This window comes from Balaenoptera acutorostrata, chromosome 9 (assembly GCF_949987535.1).
Source record: "Balaenoptera acutorostrata chromosome 9, mBalAcu1.1, whole genome shotgun sequence".
Classification (NCBI taxonomy): Eukaryota; Metazoa; Chordata; class Mammalia; order Artiodactyla; family Balaenopteridae; genus Balaenoptera; species Balaenoptera acutorostrata.
The window spans coordinates 9,509,437-9,523,889 of NC_080072.1; the positions used below are offsets into that span (position 1 = coordinate 9,509,437).

The 14,453-nt window shown below is 49.0% G+C and overlaps 1 protein-coding gene across 5 annotated transcripts in view; it reads left to right on the top strand.

Annotated features, from left to right (window-relative positions):
* The window catches only part of AHNAK (AHNAK nucleoprotein), a 124,724-nt gene that overhangs the window by 39,748 nt on the left and 70,523 nt on the right, over nt 1-14,453 (top strand). The gene's annotated exons all lie outside the window — the stretch shown is intronic.

Below are 14,453 nucleotides of genomic sequence, written 5' to 3' on the forward strand. Positions count from 1 at the left end.
TAAGGGTGCTGATCTCGAATTACATGTCTTTCTGGTTCCTTCTAGTCCTTGTGAGCGCTAAACTTTATGAAAGATCTCTTCTGACAGAAGTCCCCTCCCCCACCGTTTTTTTTTTTTTTTTTTTTGGCCTTCCCCTGGCAGCATGCAGGATCTTAGTTCCCTGACCAGGGATTGAACCCACACCCCCTGCATTGGGAGCACGGAGTCTTAACCACTGGACCGCCAGGGAAGTCCAAAAGTCCCCTTTTGATTTCCAGCTCTGTAGACAATACACATTGGGGGGGGCCTTCTAGAAACTGGCTTCTGATGTTGGTCATTGCTGGGCAGAGGGCAGTGCCTTCTTAGGCCAAAATGATCGAACCAAGCTCATCCCCCTTGCCATTCCCCAGAGCTGCTTCCTTTCTGCCAGTGGAAGCAGCTCTGTACCTCTCCCATCAGCCCTGGAGCGGAGATACCAGCTCCAACCCCCTCCTGCCCTCTCCAGAGCCAGCTTGTCTGCGGGTCTCAGCGCAGAACAGTGGGATCTCCTGCCCAGCGTGAAATCCACCTGCCCTTGCTTGGATTTCAGACGGGCCTTTGCCAGCTTCATCCACTCCCGCCTCAGCCAGCAGAGCCTGTGTCCCTGGGGGGTTTTGGAGCTCACGGGTGGCTCTTGGTTTTGGAAAGAGATAGGTAACAAGGGAGGTGCTTGATCCCCTGTGGCTTTTTAAAAAAATTTTTTTTAATTTTATTTTTTTGTTGAAGTATAGTTGACTTACAATGTTGTATTAGCTTCAGGAGTACAGCAAAGTGATTCGGTTTTAGATATATAAATATAAATATATAAATATATATATATATATTCTTTTCCCTTATAGGTTATTACAAAATATTGAATATAGTTCCCTGTGCTATACGATAGGTCCTTGTTGGTTATCTATTTTATATATAGTAGTGTGTATCTGTTAATCCCATACTCCTAATTTATCCCTCCCCCAGCCCCCGTGGCTTTTTAAAAGCTGCTTGTGTGAATTGGGCAAGAGTTTCCTCACCCATAAAGTAGGGGTAGCATCCACAGGACCAGAGTCTGTCTATTCAGGTATTTGGGTTGTCTGCTGTGCAAGGGCATCGTATTTAAGGGTATAGCATTCATGTCACAGCCATATGTTTGTTTATTGAGAGCATGAGGGTGGGCATGGAGTCCTAGAGAGGTGGGTGTGAGCCCCTGCACACACACTGAAAAGCTAGAGTGTGCACACGCCCACTGGCACACGTGCCTACACACAGCTGCCTTCCGTCCTAACCAGGTCTGGGCTCCCCACAAGTGTGCTTCTTTCAACCACGGCTCAAATCCCAGTTCTTAGTTCTGAAGCTGATGAGTGTGGAGTGGGACAGAGTGTGCCTGCTGCCTGAGATGTGTGGTCCTGGCATCTGGAGGGGGGATAAGTGGGTGACAGTGCGGTGCACTTGTGTACACAGCCAGGGGGATGCCCACTGGGACGCTGGAAAGATCTCCTGGGCAGAACTACCCAGGTTGTCCAATAATATGGCAATTAAAAAATTTTTTTTTAAATTGAGGAAGGGGTGATGTACACTAGTGTGGCCCTCAGCGTCCATTCATTCAACAAGTATTTTTAGAGCATCACGTGGTTAGATGCTGTCCCTGCCCCCCTTGGTCTCAGAATCCTCCTCTGCTGACCTCCACAGACCAAATGATGTGATGGATGTGGGACACTGGAAGACTGGAAATACACACGTGTAAGTGACGCTTCTACCGGGGATGATGAGGATGATGGTGATGTTTCCTGGACTCTCAGGGTGAGATCTCATTGGCTGGGACAGTCAGGGGTAGTGGGTCAGATGGATCAGGAACATGGCAACGGGCCATTCAAATGTGAGAAACTTCTCAGCTGCCCTCCTCCCACATCAGGCCCAGGCTGGAGGCAGTGACCACAGGACAGGAGCCCTCCCTGCTGCAGTGACTGTCACCACCGGAAGGGGAAACATGGCGGAGGTGCCAGGGGGTGGAGACGCATATGGAGGGCCCATCCCAGCGAGCTTTCCTTCGCTTGTTCTGCCCACCCACTCTGAGTTCCCCCCTTCCTCCGTTCTTCCTGACGCCTTCTCACCGCCTACCTGATGGGGATGGTCCAAGTTATTCCCCAAAGTCCTGCAGGGCCCAGATTCAGGAGGTCTTAATACTCTGAGGTCCCAGTTCCTGCATTTGAGGGTGGGAGTGATCTCAGGAGACCTGAAGGGGGCTGGGCTGGGCTCCTCAGGGTCCTTCCTTGGAGTTCCAGCGCAGAGCCACGGCAGGGCCTGCAGTCTGGCAGTGCACCTTGCTTTAAGCAGTGTGACCGACTGTGGGCGTGGCTAAGGGGACATTTGGCAAATTCAATTCTTTTTTTTTTTTTTTTTTTTTACTTTTTTTGGCCACACCCCACGGCATGTGAGATCTTAGTTCCCCGACCAGGGATCGAACCTGAGCCCCCTGCATTGGAAGTGCAGAGTCTTAACCACTGGACCGCCAGGGAAGTCCCAAATTCAATTATGTTGAAATGCACCCCATGCTCACAAAAGGCAGTGTATGTTTTTCAGCAACTCAAACTTATTTCTGTACGTCAGGGTCCCTACAGGAAATGTTCGTGAAGACAACTTGGCCACACAGAATTTAACGGCGGCTGTTTATGCAGTAGTGGGCTAGGACCAAGCAGCCAACAAGGGGTGGTGAGACCCCCAGGGACAGCGGGAGGCTGGTGCTACCCCTGGGCCTGAAGGGCCCTGGGAAGAGATGGTATTCCTGGAATCTAGCCACGAGGGCCCACAGCATCTGCCAGAACTGCCCCCCATGAGAAGCAGGAATAAGCACCCTGACCTTTCCTTCTGCTGGTGCCTTGTGCTGAAGGGCAAGCGAGCCCAGGTCTTTTTAAAAAAAAAAAAAAGATTTATTTATTTGGTTGTGTGGGGTCTTAGCTGCAGTAGGCGGGCTCCTTAGTTGCAGCATGTGAACTCTTAGTTGTGGCATGCATGTGGGCTCTAGTTCCCTGACCAGGGGTCGAACACGGGCCCCCTGCATTAGGAGCACTGAGTCTTACTCACTGCGCCACCGGGGAAGTCCCAATCCCAGAACTTGCGGGTAGAAGGATCGGCCTCCCGGAGGCACAGAGCAGGGCAGAGAAGCAGGGAGAAGGGGCCTCAGGGTGGATGGCGAGATAGAGAACGACCAGGACAATGCCCTCATCCTCATTTTTCTGTTTGGCAAGTGTGACTTTCTATGTATTGAGGTTTCTTTTTTTTAATAAATTTATTTATTTATTTATTTATTTATTTATTTGGCTGTGTTGGGTCTTCGTTTCTGTGCGAGGGCTTTCTCTAGTTGTGGCAAGCAGGGGCCACTCTTCATTGCGGTGCGCGGGCCTCTCACTGTCATGGCCTCTCCCGTTGCGGGGCACATGCTCCAGACGCGCAGGCTCAGTAGTTGTGGCTCACGGGCCCAGTTGCTGCGCGGCATGTGGGATCTTCCCGGACCGGGGCAGGAACCCGTGTCCCCTGCATTGGCAGGCGGATTCCTAACCACTGCGCCACCAGGGAAGCCCCTGTATTGAGGTTTCTTAAAATAGCCACAGTTATGTGGGATGTATCTAAGGTATGATCATAAAGTAATATGACAATTTTTGTTTTAAACAAACACACTTATACTTGGGAGGTGCTACACTTACTTCCGTGAAAATTTTACTGTTAAGAATATTTTTGTCCCCTCTCTTTTGGAACTGCTCTCAACATCACTTGTGCATTAAAAAAAAAGTAACAATTTCCTTGGGGAAGCACAGATCTTCCTCTCTTGAGGCCTGCAAATAGCCAAAGGGCCTGGAAGATCCTCCAGGGTTCCCAGGACAAAACCCTGAAAAAGACCACTAGCCTGGGAGTCAGTGGGATTCGCCATGACCTTGAACAAGTGAAGGTCCCTCTTTGAGCCTCGGTTTACTCATTTGTAACATGGATAAGGCACGCATTATCTAAGGCCCTTGCCAGTTCCAATAGTCTATGATATTTTCAGAAGCAAGGCTGGTTAATTAGGTGGCTGGGGCTGTTTGGGGTCAAAAGCAAGGCATGATTATAATGTAGTGCAACTAATTTTCCCATGTGGCTGGTAAACCAACTCAAATGTTTTGAGCAACAGAACTGTTGAAATACTGCTATGTCTCTAGTGGCCCAAAGCCAAGGCACTGCACCCCCAGGACTTTGCATGTTGCTGGCACGTGCGTCTCATTTCTCAAGTCCCATCTTAGCTCTCTGGCATTGCGTATTAGCTGTGACGTGAGAGATGCTGCTCAGCTTGTAACTGACGTTCCTATTTTTTTTTACAGTGTATTTATTTTGAATTCAAACCTACAGAGAAGTTGGTAGAATGACACAGTGAATATCCATATAACTTTCACTTAGATTTCCCAGTTTTACCTTGTTGGTTTTAATCTCTCTCTCTCTAGATGTTACAATTATCATTATATCTGCTGAATCATTTGAAAGTGAATTGCAAACATCATGACCCTTTACTCCTAAATCCTTCAGCGTGTATGGACATTCTCTTATATAACCACAAGATAAGAGCCAAATTCAGGAAACTTAACATTGTTATTATTATCTGACATATTGCCCATATTTAAATTTTACCAATTGCCCCAGTACTTACAATTTCCTTGTATCAATGTCTTTTTTCCCATTTAGGCTTCAACCATCTGTGATCCCATGTGACATTTAATTGTCATGGTCTCTTTAGCTTCTTCAGTTTGGAACAGTTCCTTTGCTTTTTGCTGTCATTTGTGACACTGAGATTTTTGAAAGTGTACAGGGCCAGTTGTTTTGCAGAAACGTCCCTCGGTGTGGGTTTGTCTGAGGATATTTCCTCATGCTTGGGTTCAGGTTATGTGTTCTCGGGAAGGGATCCCACAGAAGTGGAGTGGGGTCACTGCTCAGGACCCTCATGACTTGGATCCCTTGGTGAAGGAGGAGATTGCCAAGTTTCTCCATTGTAACAGCGCCGTGTTTTTTTCCCCCTTTGAAATTAACAAGTAAACCCAAGTTTTCAAGAAAGAAGTCCAAGTTTGGGCAAGTTTATTCTGCAAGCACACTTGAAAGGGCTGCTGGCCTGCATGCCTCGGCCTTGGCGTGCTTTACGGCTGGGGTTTGGAAACGGGAGTTCTGGCTTTGGGCTTTGCAGCACAGAGCAGCTCTCTGTCCGTCCTCATCAGGACAAAGAATTCAGTGCATGAATGCTTGCCACGGGTTGGGAATGCCAGAGCTGTTTACCGGCCTCTGAATCGCCCCGTGGCGTCAGGCATTTGCTAGTGCTTCCCAAGGCTGACTGATGCCAGCAGAGGTGCTGCCGTGCATGGGCCAGAGCAAATGTGTGTGGAACATTCTGCTGAGGCTGGTGGTTTCAATTCCCTTTAAAAATCTCTGTTATTTTCCACCACGAACTTGAGACCTGGCCTTAATGGAAAAACCTCCCAGCAGCGGGGCCGAGGATCGGAAAGGGTTAAGAATGAAGAGCTTCTCTCGGGACAGGGCCTGGTGGTCCACAAGGTGCCCATCTCTTGAGATCTCATGCTGAGTTCTCACTCGGCCCCTGGCCAGAAGGCTATAGAAAAGTGAGGTTCAGAGAAGTGAAGCAATCCGTCTCCACCCTTAGAGCTGGAAGAGGTGACTCTCTCTAGGTCAATCCAAGCTTTCTAATTTAAAAAAAAAGCATTTTGGGACTTCCCTGGTGGTCCAGTGGTTAGGACTCCATGCTTCTACTGCAGGGGTTCCATCCTTGGTTGGGGAACTAAGATCCCACATGTCAGGGTGCGGCCAAAAAAAAAAAAATTTAAAAATTTAAAAAATTTTAAAAAGCATTTTTCCCCCTTTCCCTGATGCCATTGCTGCTTCCCTGAGGAACCTGGGAATTTTTTTCTGGGGAGGTTTTAGGAAATGGAAGCTGTCTTTCAAAATTTGTAGGGCCTTGACCTTTTGAGAACTGAAGCAGTTATTAAATACTTATGGGCAAAGCCCGTTTCCTCAAGGAGCCTACAAGGGAATAAGTAAGGGAATAATGATGATGATGATGATGATAAAGATGATGAAGATGGTAGCTATCAGTTCTGCCACTTCCTAGCTGTGTGATCTTGGGCAAGTTATTGAACCTCTCTGTGCCTCACTTCCCTTATCTATAAAATAGGGATGATACATTATCTCTGTCATAGCAGTTTTGTGAGGATGATGTAAGTTAACACATACAGTATAATGTATTTGGCATATAGTAAGTACTGGAAGTGTTAGCCATTTCTATTGAATACTTACTTTGTGTTAGGCATTGTATATGTATTGTACGCACTTTATCTCTTTTGATTTCTACAACCCTATGAGGTGGGTATTACTTTCCTCAGACATAGAAACTGAGGCTCAGAGAGGTTAAGCAATTATGTTCAGGGTCACACAGCTAGTAAGTAGCAGAAACCGGAGACCCCGGCAGCTTGGCTGGTTTCTGGTCCAGCCCAGAAAAGGCTCTTATTCACTTGCCCATTTGGGGGGTAAGGGTAGGCTCCAGGCCTTAAGCGAAGTGAACCCTTGGCCCAGGTTCAACCTTGTCAGCTGCTGCCAGCCCCTCCTCCCCAGTGTTACCCTGGGTCTTTTGCCCTCCTGAGTATTCACTCTTACAGGATGATGATAAACATGGGAGAAGACAGTCAAAACACTTGCATTATAACTACCTCACCCACTGTCCGTGACGGCCGTCCAGGAAGCCTGGAGGCCCCTTCCACCACCCCGTCCCGTGGGCTGGCTGCCCCCCGGGCTGCGGGAATGCAGGCCAGCTGAGGCCTCTGGGGATCCTCTCTTGGGGAGGACCCGGGAATGTGAGGGGGCCCCAGAGAGGAGTTTTGGGCAGGAGAGTTGTTCCCAACAGTGGACAGTCTCCCTCATCCCTTCGCCTGCCGGCCTCCTGGGCTCCGCAGCTGAGGCCAATCGGAGCCCAGCTTGGGAACTCGCTAACCATCAGCGGTGTGAGCGGTGAGCGGAGCACTGGCTCTGTCCCACCCACCAGCGGCGCCCCGCCCAAGGGGAAGGAACTGCGGCCTCCACGAGTTTGGACCACTGGCTCTTTCCTCCGGAGATTATGGGGGCCCGAGGGGAGAAGGAAGTAAAAAGCAATCTATGGGGAAAACAGAAAAGCGAGCCCGGGACCGGGCAGAGGTGGATGCGGCGTGGCCGGTGCCGGGAGGGAGAAGGCAGCAGGGGAGGAGCAAAGCCCCGGGAAGGCGGACGATTTGGAACGAGCAGCTGGGAGCGTGTCAGGGCGTGCGGAGGGCAGGACAGAAGAGAGGACCTACAGGGAGCAGGGGCTGCGCCCAAGGGCTTTGAGGGGACTTTAGCCCCGCTCCCTATCTAAGTCCCTCCTAGCGCCCCAAATGAATTTACCACCTAAATAAAACAGCATTCTTGCAACTTCAAGCTCTTCCGCTCCAATCAGAAACCAGGTGACACCCTTAAGCCCCCCATAATGTAATCGTGGGGCCGCCATTTTCCAGGGAGTAAGAGAGCCTTCCGGAGACTCGCGGTCCCGGAGAAGTGAGAGGGAGCGTGGGAGGGAGGGACCGGGGGGAGGGGGAGGCTCCCCCCAGGACAGTCTCTAGGGAGCATCTGACGCCACGCCCCGTTCGGCCGAACTGCCAATTGCCAGGCCGCATCCAGGTCCCCGTGACTCGTTGCCAGGCAGATTTCTATCCACCTCTGGGCTGCTGCGAGCCACCAGCCCTGCTTTGGCCAAGTGGGGTAGGGCGCGGGGCACAGCGGGGAGGAAAGAGGGGAAGGAAGACCGGGGGTGGGTGAGGGGGGCGGTGCATCGGGAAGTTGCTGGAGGCCAGGTTCACACCTCCCAGGGAGGGCGCGGCCGCGGGAGCTAGCCACCTTACCCCGGTGGGTCCCTAAGCCCTAAGCCTTGCAGGGACACAAGCTTTTCCCTTAGTCGATCGACAGCTTTGTACTCTGAGAAACTGCTGTGCTGGAGAGTGCCAGGGCCCTTTATGTTAATTCTTTGGGATATTTACATTTAAAAAGAGGACTTCTGGGCCCTGAGATGTGGGTCCCTCTTGGTGGTTATTTCAGGCCTTTGGGCAGGCCAGCTCTGGGTATTTTGGGCCTGGAGAGCCTTTTAGCAGAGCCTCACAAACAGCATGGGTAGGTGCCCGCCTTGCTTTCCCCTCTGGGGGCCTGACATGGCCCCTCGCCTGTAGCCCGGCTTTCAGACTCCTGCCTGTCTTTTTGTTTGCTTTGTTTTGTATGGCCACGCTGCGCGGCTTATGGGATCTTAGTTCCCCGACCAGGGATCTAACCCATGCCCCCTGCAGTGGAAGTCCAGAGTCTTTACCACTGGATCGCCAGGGAATTCCTGTCCCCTGCCTGTCTTAAGGTCCCCCACTCCAGGCCAGGTGAGGGAGAAGGCTTTTGACAGCCCCTGGCTTTCTAGCCAGTGCCCTGTGGCCTGGGTTTGGGGTTTTATCTGGGGGTGTGGTCTCCCCCGGGGCGCAGGGCCACCATCCTGGCCTCCATCCTCTGGCTTAGTGGCCAGGCAGTGGGGAGGGCTGGAATGTGAACAGGCAGGAGAGAATAATACCAGGGCTTTTTCTGCTTGTAAGAGTACAAGTTCGCTCACAACTTGAATTTCAAGTGGGCCCTTCAGGCAGATTAGGGATGTTAAGTGAGAGAGTGGAGGCATTCGGTGTGGATTGACTAAATTCCTAGAAAATAAATTCTAGGAATTTAGCTGCGGGAGGGAGAAGTGCCAGGTGGGCATTGTCGGTGCCAAGCGTGGCTGGGGTAAGAGCTGGTGGTCCAGGAGGCCTGGAGGGGAAGAGGTGGTTTTTTCCTTTCCTTCTTCTATTTAAACACCCTGTGTTCCAAAAAGTACTTGTTTCTTGAATCTTATCTAAGAGAGAAATGAATGCTTTTAGCTAAAGTTAAAAAAAAAAGTATTATTATTTTAAAAAGCTGAGCTGCAGTTCTCTTACGGAGGAGAACCTGTCCCTCTAAATAATGTAACCGCCCTTTGGTAACTGCCCTTTGTTTGAAGTAATTATTGTCCCTAAAAATGGGAAATTACACGTTACTGTTTATCAAAAGGAAATAAACACCGTGGGCTAACAGGGTTCTTGCCGCTGGATGGTGATTCCAGACCTTGCCAGCGACCCAGGGGAACAGCCTGCACTGCATGTTTTGCTCACACACACTTTTCGGTGTTTTGCGAGTTTTAAAGGGGAAACGGCTGGATTCCGTGTGTCCCCCAAAGCTTGCTTGCCCCGTTCTTGTTATGTAATCATGGAGAACCTTTGCTAGGGCTTTTCTGGCGGCCGAAATAAGTACAGGAAAAAACATGGGGAGTGGGGCGTGTCTCCCACTCCCTTTGCTCTGACGTGGATTGGCCGCTTCTCACTAAGTGAGTGAAGAGTTGGCTAGGGATGCTTTATAGAGACAGCATGTAGGTTCACAGAGGGAAGAAAAGGTCTTGGAGGTGGCTCTGGGCGTGTCTCAGCCTTTCCGGCTCCACCCAAGGCCCCAGGGAGTCCTCGAGCACTCCCCTATTTTTTTTTTTATAGTTTTATGAATTTTATTCAATAACACATGAATTGATTCATGTAATTACCACCACAATCAGGAAAACCTCCTCACCCCCTGAGACCCTTAGCTCTCCCTTTATAGTCACACCATCCCTTGATTCCCTGGTAACCACAAATCTGTTCTCCCTCAGTATAGTTTTGTCTTTTTGAGAATGTCATATTAAAGGAATCACACAGACCATGTGGTAGGTAACCTAACACTGGTTTATTTCACTCAGCATAATGAACTTGAAATGTATCCAAGTTGTGTATATTGATAATTCATTCCTTTTTATTGCTGAGTAGTATTCCATTGTATGAATGCGCCACAGTTTGTTTATCCATTAAACTGTTGAAACACATTTGGGTTATTTCCAGTTTGGCACTCCCCTCTTTTTAACTCTGGTCCTTGTCAGCCCCTGCAGCCTCAAGCCCGGCCTCTCCAGCCACACCCAGCTCTTTCATCTCCTGCTCTCTGGCCCACTGGCTTTCAACAAGCTTCTCTTCCGCAATCCTTCGGGTTTCAGCTTAGGGAGCGTTTCCTCCTGGAAGTCTTCTTCCCCTGACACACAAACACGCCCCACATCCTCCCCCCACAGTCTGTGCACCCGCGTTGCTCTGTACTTTCCTGTTCTCAGCACTATTCATATTAGATCATCAGTAACTGGTTGCTTGTCTAGCTGCCTCCGTATCAGACTGTCAGCTCCGTGAGGGAGGGAGGCGGTCAGCTCATCCACCATCATATCGCCAGCGCAGTGCCAGGCACGTGGTGCACAGCTTGTGGCAGAAACTCCATCTGCCCTCCTAGCACTGTCTTATCATTTAATACACTTCCCCTTAGAGACATGGACTCCTATTTTCCTTCTGTCCATTACTGCATAGTTCCCTGATCTCCAATGCATTCCCTTAGACTTCGGGTAAAAACAATCCAACAAAAACAAACAAAATGAAATCCAAAAGCAAACAAAAGAAACAAACACCAGAAATGATTCCCTAATAAGTTATAACGCAAGTTGTGCAAATCAGCTGCTCTCCTTGAGCTGTTGATGAGCCTGATTTAACTTCAGTAAAGGATGGAAAGTCAGCAAACTTCAAAACCCACACTTTTCCAGCATGTGGGACTGCCTTGTTGGGGTGGAAAAGGAGGTAAAGCAAAAGCTTGGAGACTCAATCTTGTGATAACCTATAATGGAAAAGAATCTGAAAAAGAAATATATATATATATTTATATATGTAACTGAATCACTTAACTATACATCTGAAACTAACACAACATTATAAATCAACTATACTTCAATAAAAAAAAAAGCTTGGAGACTGAAAAAGTGAAGAGCTGATCTAAGAAATGTGGGGTGGCTGCTTCAGAGGGGGTGCTGAGTGGGGAAGAGACCTGTGGGGCTTTGTTGGGAGACGCAGGTAGGTCAGGGGTGGGTTGGAGATGGCCCCCACCAGAATTACAGCAGAGATTTGATGGCCAAGAATTGTAGTTGACGAAGGGGGAGGGGAAGAAAGCTGGGGTGTGGAGGAGGAGGGGCGTCCCCAAATCTGATCAGTTTGGTCCAGTACCGGTGACTGACATCTGAAATGTCAATTAAGTCTGGAAAATGTGACTTTTGATTATTCTGTTCCCAACTGATTATTTTGTTTTTATTTAAAAAATGCATCTTTCGGATGCGATTCTTTTTTAAAAAAAAAAAATTTATTTAGGGACTTTCCTGGTGGTCTGGTGGTAGAGAATCCGCCTTACAATGCAGGGGATGCGGGTTCGATCCCTGGTCAGGGAACTAAGATACCACATGCCTCAGGACAACTAAGCCCACGTGCCACAACTAGTGAGTTCGCACACCTCAACTAGAGAGCCTGTGAGCTGCAAACTATAGGGCCCACGCACTCTGGAACCTGTGTGCCACAACTACAGAGCCCACACTCCCTGGAGCCTGTAGGCCACAACTAGAGAGAAGCCTGCGCGCTGCAACGAAGTGCCCGCATGCCTCAACGAAGATCCCGCGTGCCGCAGCTAAGACCTGATACAGCCAAAAATAAAAATTAAAAAATAATAAATAAATCTTAAAAAAAAAAATTATTTATTTGGCTGCGCCGGGTCTTAGTTGGGGCACACGGGATCTTTGTCGCAGCAAGTGGGATCTTTAGTTGGGGCATACGGGATCTTTAGTTGTGGCATTCAGGCTCTTTTAGTTGTGGCATGAGGGATCTAGTTCCCTGACCAGGGATCGAACCTGGGCCCCCTGCACTGGGAGCACAGAGTCTTAACCATTGGACCACCAAGGAAGTCCCTCGGGTGAGATTCTGATGCCCTGACCAGGCTTTGTTATTTATTTACTTATTTATTTATTTATTTGACTGCGTTGCGTCTTCCTTGCTGCGCGCGGGCTTTCTCTAGTTGTGTCGAGTGGGGTTTACTCTTTGTTGTGGCTTCTCTTGTTGCGGAGCACGGGCTCTAGGCGCGCGGGCTTCAGTTAGTTGTGGCACACAGGCTTAGTTTCTTTGTGGCATGTGGGATCTTCCTGGACCAGGGCTTGAGCCCGTGTCCCCTGCATTGGCAGGAGGATTCTTAACCGCTGCGCCACCAGAGAAGTCCCTAGGCTTTGTCTTATTAAGAGAGTAATACAAAAAAAATCACCTTCATTTTTCTCCCCCATCCCTTCCTTCCTAGTGAGATTTGTGACCAGAAATCCCAGCCAGGATGTGCAGAGCTGTGTTTTCCCCCTGAAGTAAGGTGGGGCTGACCCTCTCGCCATGGCAGCTCACTGCCACCCTCCACCCAGCTGTTCTTTCTGAGCTGGACAGACACAGTGACAGTGGTTCTGATGCCAGTGCAGACTGTTGCAGATTGAGACAAAGCCCTTGTGTATTTTGCTGGGAAGCACTTGGCTGTGAAATAGTGACATGTGAGCAGGGGAGCATATGCGGTGTCTGAGCACATGGCACTCACATCCACGCCTTTCAGGGCGTTTCCAAGCCTCTGTTGAGGACAGTGAGGCTGGGGTTTGCCAATGTGTTTATCTTTCTCAGGTTTGGGCAAAGTCCTTCTAGAAAGTAGATTTGAAAAAAGAAAAAAAACGAAAAAGAAAGATTTGGAGGCATTGAGATCAGAAATCTCCTGGGGAATTGTGTATTTTAAAGCAATGCCATGTGTTTCAGCAATGTACACCTCAAGTTGACAAGAGAGAAACACCATTGCCAGCCCCATGCAGACTTGTGCAAATGGTAGCTGACCCAGGTGTCCTGTGCTGGTTCCTTGTTCACAGAGCAGACTCCTGAGCTGGGAAGGACTTGCCAGCCGAGAGCGAGAAGAAAGCATTATTATTTTAAAAATTAAAAAAAATTTTTTATTCAAATATAGTTGATTTACAATATTGTGTTAATTTCTGCTGTACAACAAAGTGATTCAGTTATACATATATATATATACACACACATTCTTTTTTAAAAAAATAAATTTATTTATTTATTTTTGGTTGCGCTGGGTCTTTGTTGCTGCCCGCGGGCTTTCTCTAGTTGCAGTGAGCGGGGGCTACTCTTCGTTGCGGTGCGCGGGCTTCTCGTTGCGGTGCGCGGGCTTCTCATTGCGGTGGCTTCTCGTTGCGGAGCACGGGCTCTAGGCGCATGGGCTTCAGTAGTTGTGGCGCATGGGCTTCAGTATTTGTGGCACACGGGCTCAGTAGTTGTGGCACATGGGCTTAGTTGCTCCGTGGCATGTGGGATCTTCCCAGACCAGGGCTTGAACCTGTGTCCCCTGCATTGGCAGGCAGATTCTTAACCACTGTGCCACCAGGGAAGCCCCATATATGTACATTCTTTTTCATATTCTTTTCCATTATGGTTTATCACAGGATATTGAATATAGTTCCCTGTGCTATACGGTAGGACCTTGTTGTTTATCCATTCTCTATTGAAAGGATTATTTACTATGTGAAGTGGTGGGTCAGGAATCTCCCGGTTGATTCTCTGAGTTCAAAGTGGAAACGAAATGAAGTGGAGGTGATTCTTTAGCTTGAGGTCCAGTCCGGTCAACTGGGCATGGCAGTTTTAAACCCACTTGGATCTTATAAATCATCAGACCTCTACAAAGCAGCTCACACCGCCCTGCGTTTCTCCCTGTCTTGCTCTCTGAGGTACAGCACGTGGGTCTGGGGAGAACAGGTTCAGACCTGACACTGATCTTTAACAGAGCCAGTCTTCCCTAGCAAACATGACTTTCCAGAACAATCAGATTACCTTTGCCTCCCAGCACCCGTGTGAACTGGTATCACATGACGCTGGCTGGGTCAGGGTCAGTTGGGGCATCCCTGGGGCTTCTGAGGGATGATTTGAAGGCCTCAGGAGAGGCTGCCCGAGCCTGAAATCTCTCCCTTACTGGCTTTTTAAGGATGTCTGCCATTTCACTATTATTGAGTCATTCCTCTGTGTGTACCCCAGGGCCCCCTCCTTGCCATCGTTCTGTGGATGCAGGTTGTTCTGGGTTACAGGATTCCCTTAACCCTCTCTCCTTAAACTGTATGTTTAATCTCTTGAGTAAACCACAAATTCAGTTCCACTTTTTCTTTTTCCAGTTTTATTGACACGTAATTGACACATAATGTTGTGTTAGCTTTAGGGGTACAAGATAATGATTTGATCTATGTATATACTGCAAAATGATCACTATGGTAAGCTTAGTCTCAGTTCTGCTTTTTCAGGTTAGACCTCTCTGGAGTCACTTCACCTATCCTATTCCTTATTCCATTCAGCTCGGACAGGAAGCAAAGCAGAAGCCAGGTGGCCTGGTGTGGGGGACAGAGGGGCAGAGTGGGGGGAAGTGAGGCTGCTGAGGCATGGCAGCCT